Here is a 9922-nt window from a genome sequence, read left to right as displayed (position 1 = left end):
TAACAGATGAAAGGAATCCTAAAATTGATGATATACGAGTAGTAAGTTATCCGAAAATATTTTTATTACCTAGATCTTTATCACATAATTCATTTTAAAATTACAATTAATCTAGAAAACACCTTTTGGTAATTAACAAAATGTATTTATAATCTCTATTTAGTTATAAGTAAAACATCTAATAGTCATTCAGTGCCAAGCAATTCACAGAATATTTTAGTGTTCATCATTTATTTGATTTCACAAAAGTTCTATGAATAAGAACAGACATTAATATGCTCATTTTACTGAAGAAATTAAGGCCTAGGATGGTGAATCTTATAGCCAGTAGGAATTTGAATCCCAGTCTGCTGATTCTAAACCATGGAAATTGAAATAATTTATATAAAGATAAAACCTGCTTTTGTTCATAAGCATGTTCAGGGCAATAATTTACCATGCATTTTCCAATCTCCATATTAGGTTGGCAAAGGTTGACAGTATGTGTTACTGTGTTCAAGGTTTTGTGAGGACAATCCAAGTATGGTCTATTGAAGCACATCAGGGAGCATTTCTGGTAGCTCTTACCTGTGGGGCATTGGTTAAGTCCACTAATGGCTCCGATTTCTCTCGGTTTTCTTAACTATAGAATAGGAATGCTACCGCTACCTACCCATTAGTTATTACTTCAAAGGTAGTTGAGTTGATCTAATGAAATAACTGATGTGAAAATAGTTTGTGGATGGAAAGAAGTATTCAGGAACCGGGGATGTTGCTCATCACCACCATCTTGGACAAAACTTCTAGGAGGGAGGAAAGTGGGATTCAACTGGGCTTCACATGCATACTTAGGGGATGAGCTTTTCTAAGGTTTATATTTCTCCTGTAAAATAAAAGACAGGCGACTATGTGAAATAGGCAAAATTTGTCTTAGAACACTCTCTGGGGTATCTCTCAGACCCTCTCCATTCTTGTCTCTTTGCCCCACTCCTAGACCTTCCTTCCATAGCTGATACTGCTGGAAAGTTCTTTTCTTTTTTCTTTTTTTTTTGAGATGGAGTCTCACTCTGTTGCCTGACTGGAGTGCAGTGACATGATCTTGGCTCACTGCAACCTCTGCCTTTCAGGTTCAAGCAATTCTCATGTCTCAGCCTCCCAAGTAGCTGGGATTAAAATTAACCGGGTGCCTGCCACCATGTCCAGCTAATTTTTGTATTTTTAGTAGAGGTAGGGTTTCACCATGTTTGCCAGGCTCCAGGCTGGTCTCAAAACTCCTGGCCTCAAGTGATCCGCCCGCCTCGGCCTCCCAAAGTGCTGGGATTACAGGCATGAACCACCATGATCGGCCTGGAAAGCAATTTTTTGTAAGAGATAGTTGATAGTGGTTTGAGGTTGTTTTTTTGTTTTTTGTTTTTTTCCAAGGCAGACTCTCGCTCTGTCTTCCAAACTGGAGTGCAGTGGCGTGATCAGCTCACTACAGCCTTGACTTCCTGGCCTCAAGAGATCCTCTAGCCTCAGCCCCTCAAGGTAGCTGGAACTACAGGTATGTGCCACCACCCTTGGTTAATTTTTGTATTTTTTTGTAGAGAGGGGATTTTGCCATGTTGGCTAGGGTGGTCTTGAATTCCTGGACTCAAGTGATCCACGCATCTTGGCCTCCCAAGGTGCTGGGATTACAAGCATTAGCTGCTGTTCCTGGCTAGGCTTGAAGTCTTACTCTCCTCTTCTTCAAGTGATGTTTTCCCATCAACAAAATACTCAGAGATTCCATAAGAATGACTCTACATTGGTAGAATTGTGGAGTCACTGGAAGCTTCTTGGAGTGGGTGGGAATATTTTTGTTTTGAACTCTCAAAACATAGCCTGATTATGGCTGCCTATTACCAAGATTGCCCCAGAGTGAGACTGTCATACTCTGTATTATCATTACATGCCATATGAGAATATATCATAAATCCCAAAGGTTGTTTTATTAAAGTGTAATTTACATAAAATAAAATACACCATTTAAAACAATGTACCGTTTGATGAGTTTGGACAAACATATCCAACCATATAGTCAGTACCACAGACAAGATAGTTTCCACATGCCTCCTTACAGTCAATCCCCTGTCCCTACCCTCAACCCAGCTGCTTTTAGTCATTATAGATTAGTTCTGCTTTCTCTAGAATGTCCTATAGATGGGTTCATACAATTTTGTAATATTTTGTGCCTTGCTTATTGTGCCATAGATTATGACATTGTACCTACTCCCTTTATGAACTATACATTTATGGAGAATCTGCAGTTTAGTATATTGAATGCATTCTTGACTAACAATAGTCCATGTGACCATGGTAGCCTGGGTGTGTGGCATTCTGCTCTTCAAGTCAGAAAGAAATGTTTCCAGTTAAAACATCTTGGATATCTTTTTTTTTTTTGAGATGACGTCTCGGTCTGTTACCCAGGCTGGAGTGCAGTGGTATGATCTTGGCTCACTGCAGCCTCCAGCTCCTGGGTTCAAGAGATTCTTGTGCCTCAGCCTCCTGAGTAGCTGGGACTACAGTCACGTGTCACCAGACCTGGCTAATTTTTGTGTTTTTAGTAAAGATGGGGTTTCACCATGTTGGCCAGGCTGGTCTTGAATTCCTGATGTCAAGTGATCCGCCCACCTTGGCCTCCCAAAGTGCTGAGATTTTAGGCCTGAGCCACTGCCTGGCTAAATCCTGGTTATCTTCAGACAGTTATCAGCTACTAGTTAGTGGCAAAGGTTTAGGGACAGGCGAGTTTGTGGACTCCTCTGTTTCTATTTGCAAAGTTATTTTAACCTTATACTACATAACATTTTTGTTGCTGATAAGCTGGCGTGTATATAAACCAATTTGATTCAATCAAATGACATTTATTTTATTTTTTTAAGTTATAGAAATAATACATACTTGTAGTAGAAAGTTGGGAAATAAAAGGAAAAGCACAATAAATCTTTTTCCATATTATCTGATAGAGAATAACATTGAACTTCTTGGTACATTTATTTCTAGGTTTTTTTTTCTAGACATAGTTTTTTTATATAGCTATGATAATACTATATATACAATTTTGTACTCTTTTCTCATTTACTATTTTACTTATTTCATTTCTGTGTCATTGAAAACTTCATAAACATAATCTTAAATGGGCATTTACAGTTTGCCTAATATATAGATATAGAGATAGAGATATAGATTGATATATAGAGAGGGTTTCATTTTTTTAAAAAAAAGAGATTTAAAAAGCACTAGAGATGTTCCCTTTAAAGGCACCCTGTGTGGTTCTTGTTTCCCATCAGTATATATGGATTATGCTTACAACAGAACATAGCTATACCTACTTGATAGAAAAACGCACAAACTGGCTGCTTAATCAGACTTATGTGCTGGAGAGAGTTATCCCTAACCCTTTTTTCTTAACACCTTAAATTGCCTACTGGAATTTTCTACCCTGCATGTGTGCTGATTTATCCATGCTTCAATGAGACTACTGGTGAGTTTCCATCTGTCGAATGTCAAATGGACAGAAGTAATTGGGATAGGAGACCAGAGTTATGTTACTTCCTGATGGTAGCTGATGAAGAATATGGCAATAAAGTTCGGAGTCTTTGCCTTCTGAAGGAGAGTAGCCCTGAGAGACGTAAGTGTCAACCATAATGGCAACAGTATTGAAAGTCTGTGTGTCTGCATTGGATGTTCACTGAGCTTAATGGAACTCAAAAGACACCTGCAGATAGGCTGATTTTCAGTAAGATCTCAAATACATCCAAGAGAAAACCTTTGGAGAAAGAACTGAAGGACCTGAATAGGTCATAAATTGTATATAGAGTAACAATATTACTTTCCCAGTGATGCAATGGACATGAAAAATGCTTAAAAATTTGGTTTGGTTCTGCTTCATAAATATTTATTGAGCTGGCCACTGCGTGAAATATATGAGATGTGACTCTGCAGTAATGTGACCGATTTTTTAAAAACATGAATTCCTAAATTCACATATTTGATTATATGCTCTTCTTAGAGAGTTTAAACATTTTTCCAGAGATATTTTTACTACTCAAAAATTTTCTAAGGCTGGGTGTGGTGGCTCACACCTGTAATTCCAGTACTTTGGGAGGCCAAGGCAGGCAGATCAGGAGTTAGAGGCCAGGAGTTAGAGATCAGCCTGGCCAACATGGTGAAACACCATCTCTACTAAAAATACAAAAATTAGCCGGGTGTGGTGGTGCGCACCTATAATCTCAGCTACTTGGGAGGCTGAGACATGAGAATCACTTGAACTCAGCAGGTAGAGGCTGCAGTGAGCCAAGATCATGCCACTGCACTCTAGCCTGGGCAAAAGAGTGAGACTCTGTCTCAAAAAAAAAAAAATTCTAACTCCTCTCTTAGAGCTTGCCTTCAACCTGCAATGTATTTAAAAATTTATGTATATAATATGTGTCTATATGTGTATGTGTATATATATATGTAATACATATTTAAGTTTTGTAACTAGTAGGTGTTATTTAGTGCTATGTCTTATGAATGAGGTAGGAAATCAAGATGGGTAATACTCTATCTAAAATGAAGTATGACTGTGGATTACTGAGTCTGACTTTTTTTCAGACTTGGTAAGGCTTTTCACTTTCAAAGGAGGAGTTCCACTTATATTGTGTGAAAAAAGCAGCATTATTACAGTAAGTTTGTTGCTTTTCAAATGAACCTGAAGGAAAATACTCATTTAGATATGTGTTCTGATGTGTTTATTAAAAGTTCTAACTCTATATATAGAGCCACACCTAAAAAAGGCTGTGAACTTTTTGCTTGCTAGGAAAGTGGTATGGAAACAAACATGAAAGCCTGAGAGCAGGAGCTGGCATTGATTACATGGTGCTGAAATAGGGCTGTGGTGATTGTGTGGTAGGTTAGGAAGCCAGGCGATGACTGGGCTCCCCTCTTTGATTTTACACACACCCTCTGCATTAGTCTGTTTTCATACTGCTGATGGGGACATACCAGAGACTGGGTAATTTATAAAGAAAAAGAGGTTTAATGAATTCACAGTTCCATGTGGGTAAGGAGGCCTCACAATCATGGCAGAAAGCAAAAGGCATGTCTTACATGGCAGCCAACAAGAGAGAAATGAGAACCAAGTGAAAGGGGTTTCCCCTTATAAAACCATCAGATATTGTTAGACTTTTTCACTACCACGAGAACAGTATGGGGGAAACCGCCCTCATGATTCAATTATCTCCCGCTGGGTCCCTCCCACAACATGTGGGAATTATGGGAACTACAATTCAAGATGAGATTTGGGTGGGAACACAGCCATACCATATCACCTTCAAAGGTGAAAGTTTGTTTTTGTCAAAATTTTCCCTCTGCTTTTTCCCTTCAGGTTTTCTTTTGCTTTTTCTTTTATCCATATTACCTTATAAGAAAAGGTCTACATCACTGTAAGACTTGAGTTGAGTGTTTTTGTGCATTAAATTTCTCTTAGTTCTATGTTATCACAGTATTGATTCTAGAAATGGGAAGTAAAGAAGGAAAGCAATTGGCAAGAGTAGTTTAGGATGGTTTCTTAAAGTAGGTGGGTGAAACTCATTTGAACTAAGTTCTGGAGGATAGAGATGACAGGCATTGCTTCAGTGCACACAAACTTTAAATTTGTATAATGGCTATACATTTTCCATCTAATGCATGGTAGCATTGTCTCCTACATTAGAACACAAAATACTTAGGGCAAGGGCTAGTGCTCCTGGTCTTTTCTACCTTACAGCAAGTAGCAGAGTGCGGGATGTACTCATCAAGGCTCAGGTCAAGTGTCAGCTCCTCTCTGAAGCTTTCCATGACCCTCTCCTGACAGAGTTGTTACTCCTCGGTTTTCATCACATGTTTCTTTAAGCAAACTCTGTGTCTTGGTCAGCATGGGCTGCTATAACAAAATACCATGGACTGGGTAGCTTAAACAATAGACATTTATTTCTTATAGTTCTCAAGGCTGAGATGTTTAAGATCAAGGTACTCACTGATTCTATTCCTGATGAGGACTCTCTTGCCTTGTAGATGGCCACTTTCCTGCTGTGTCCTCATACAATGAGGAGGGGAGTGGAGGGAGGAAGAGAGAGACAGACACAGAGAAAGAGAAAGGGAGCTAGCCAGCACGAGAGCGCTCTGATGTCTCCTCTTATAAGGCCGCTTATCCTATTGAATCAGTGTTTCATCCTTATGACTTCATTTAACTGTAATTGCTGATAGAGTTTAGCTGTGTCCTCACCCAAAATCTCATCTTGAATCGTAATCCCCATAATCCCCACGTGTCAAGGATGGGACCAGGTGGAGGTGATTCAATCATGGAGGTGGTTTACCCCGTGCTGTTCTCGTGATAGTGAGTGAGTTCTCATGAGATCTGATGGTTTTATAAGCATCTGGCATTTCCCGTGCTTCCACTCACTCAGTCCTGCCACCCTGTAAAAAGTTGCCTCTCACCATGATTGTAAGTTTCCTGAGGAATGTGGAACTGTGAGTCTATAAAACTTCTTTCCTTTATAAATTACCCAGTCTCAGGTATTTCTTCATAGCAGTGTGAGAATGGACTAATACAATTAATTTCTCACTCCAAATATAGCCACACTGGGGGTTAGGTTATTAACATATGAATTTGGGGGAGGCACAGTTCAGTCTATTGTACCCTTGAACATCTTATGTATGTTGTAACAATTTGTTTACGTCTGCTGCTAGGGGACTGTGATCTTCTCAGGTGCTGTGCACTGTGCCAGACATTTGAGAATCACAAAGATGGATCCTGCCCTCAAGGAGTTGTATTAATTTTCTATTGCTGCTGTAACAAGTTATGACAAACTTAGTGTTTTCAAACAACATAGATTTCTTTTCTTACAGTACCATGGGTTAGAAGTCTGATGCAGGGCTGGGCATGGTGGCTCATGCCTGTAATTCCAGCACTTTGGGAGGCCGGGGCAGGTGGATCACTTGAGGTCAGGAGTTCGAGACCAGCCTGGTCAACATGGTGAAAACCCATTTCTACTAAAAGTACAAAACAAAAAAAAATTAGCTAGATGTGGTGGTGCACACCTGCAGTCCCAGCTACTCGGGAGGCTGAGGTGGGAGAATCCCTTGAACCCGGGAGGCAGAGGTTGCAGTGAGCTGAGATCATGCCATTGCGCTCCAGCCTGGACAACAAAGTGAGACTGCATCTCAAATAAATAAATAAATAAATAAATAAATAAATAAATAAATAAAAAGTCTGATGCAGGTCTCCCCGGAATAAAATCAACGTGTCAGCAGGGCTATGTTCTTTTTGGAGGCTCTGAGGGAGAATGTGTTTCCTGCCTTTCCCACTTTCTAGAGGCTGCCTGCATTCCTTGGCTTCTGGTCCCCTTTCTCCATGCATCTCTGAGACTCTTCCCCAGTTATATCTCCCTCTGATGCAGATTGGAAAGGTTCTCTGCTCTGAAGAATTCATGTGCGTAGACTGCATCCACTTGGATAATCTAGAATAATCTTCCCATTCCAAGGTCCTTAGTTATATATACAAAGAACCATTTGCCACTTCAGGTAACATTCACAGGTTCCAGGGATTAAAAAGTGGGCATCTTTGGGAAGGGCATCAGAGTGAAAGAGAGGGACATGTAAATTAGTGACTTAATGCAATATGCCAAGGGCAATAATGAAAATCTATTCAGGGTACATATATATACGAAGAGCATAGAGGAAGATGGTTGTTGATAAATGATGGTTATAACTGAGGCTCTGGCAGCAAGGATGGAGAGAAAATGGGTTCTAGGAAGGTAGAATGGGTATTATTTGGGTACCAATTTGGTGTAGGTGATGAAGGAGAGAGAGGGAAAAGCGAAGTGAGAATGACTTCCAGATTCTGGATTGGGATTGGGCAGGCTTCTCCCTGAGATAGGGAGCGCACTATCTCTAGCATGAGAACGTGTTTATAGGATTCTTTGATTGCAAGTAAAAGAAATCTGAGTTGAATTAGGTTAGGCAAAGAGGAGAATTTATTATAAGTTTATTGGGGGGGAGGTTGTACAAGGAACTCAGGACAGGATTATAGTTGGGCATCAGACATGAACAAGATTGAGGACACAAGTACTATCAGGATCTTCCCTCTTCTTTCCCTCTGCTCCTCTCCTTGTGTCTTTTTACTTTTCTGTTTCTCTGAAGATGAGCACTTCCCTTCTACTGGTGAAATCTTACTAACCATAGTTGCTGATGTTATTCCTCATTTATAGTTCAGTCACTCAGACAAAGGCCAATCTCTCTCTCAATTGCATATTCCTGGGAAAGGGCTTTGATTTGTACAGCTCGAGTCAGGTGCCCAGTCTGGTGCACACAGCTATGGCCAGGGCTCAGTTTTTCTTCATGCCTTTCTATCTTCATGACTGCTCTGGCTACAACCATACATTGGATGGAGTGTTTCTTAGAAAATGTTTCCTGGGCAGACATTCTAATAGAGATCCACTTCAGTGGAGATGCATTCAGTTTTGTCTTTTTCTGCTGCTTTAAAAAAAAGTTGAGATGTACAGTAAAATACACATCACTTAAAAGTTTAGTCTGAGGAGTTTTGACGAAGGTATGCCCACATCCCAGTCAAGACATGGGACATTTCCGTCACTCCAAAAAGTTTCCTCATGCCTCCTACAGTCAATCTCCACTCCTCAAAGACAACCACAGTTCTGATTTCTATCACCGTAGAATAGCTTTGCTGGTTGTAGAACTTCACGTACATGAAATCAAACAATATATGCTCTTTGGCCTTTTTCATTCTACATAATGTATCTGAGATTGTTGCTATATCAAAAGTCTTCTTTTTTGTTGCAGATACTATTTCACTATATATACATACCACATTTGTTTATTCATTCACCTGTTGATAGACATTTGGGTTATTTTCAGGTTTTTTTTGGTCATTATGAACATTTTAATACAAGTCTTTTTAGAGTTAGAAGGAACTGTACATTAAATGCTGAGATTACAAAAGATGACTTCAGTTTTGAATAAATTGAGTTTGTGGTACTTGTCGGACACTCAGGTAGTAGTCTGGGCCCCTCTTGGAGTACAGTCTAAGTTGCAGAAGAGAGACAGGGTCTAGCAATGTAAATTTCTGTAGTCGCCAGCCTTTATGTAGAGTTAAAGCTATGGGAAAGTCCTCAGCTGAAGGACAAGCATTAGACAAGAAAATGCCCATATATTAAATCCTGAGAAGCATCAGTATTTGAGGAGCAGACTAAAAAGGAACCCTCTGTGGAGGCTAAGAGAAGCATGGCCATTTATCTTTGTGTCCCGATCATCAGGCACAGGACCCCACACACAGTCACTTCTCAATGTGCTAAATTTCACAGAATGCGTCCAGGGTACCTGGTTCTGGATAGACTCGGTAGAAGGAGATAGACCGGGAGGGCAAATGGCATGAGAAGTCTCACAGGCCAGAGTGATTGAAGGGGTGTGTCGGGGCAGGTAAACCCTACAGACTCTACCTGTGCTTATGCGGGGCTGGGGAGGACGAGTCATTACAGATGAAGAATTAGGTAAGGTCACACCACTCAGGGCCTTAGATGGATGTCACATGAAGAATTTAGACTCCAACAGGCCTGCCACCCTGGGAGGAGTCATCGCGGGTTCTGGAGAAGGGCGTGACAGAGATTTCCTTTTGGGAAGTGTACTCTGGCAGCTGTGCCCCGGTGGTGGCGGCGGCGGTGCTGCTCCTGCTGGTGACCGTGTGGTGTTGTTAGCGGAGACAGTGCTTTCCACTGGGCTTTGGCTTGGTAGCCGCTGAAAGAGAACAACGCTGCCGCTGCTGCTGATTTCATGCCATTCCCTGACCTGGCTCTGTAACTTGGCCTCTGAGCCTTGGCCACAGAACGCAGAGGCCGTGGCATCTGGCCGCAGCTGGGAGGCAGTGCTTGCGCGCGGGGCCGGGTGGTGG

Source organism: Mandrillus leucophaeus, unplaced genomic scaffold (genome assembly GCF_000951045.1).
Source record: "Mandrillus leucophaeus isolate KB7577 unplaced genomic scaffold, Mleu.le_1.0 Scaffold629, whole genome shotgun sequence".
NCBI classification, from domain to species: Eukaryota; Metazoa; Chordata; class Mammalia; order Primates; family Cercopithecidae; genus Mandrillus; species Mandrillus leucophaeus.
The sequence above is the reverse complement of the archived record's forward strand: the minus strand, read 5'-3'. Positions refer to the sequence as shown.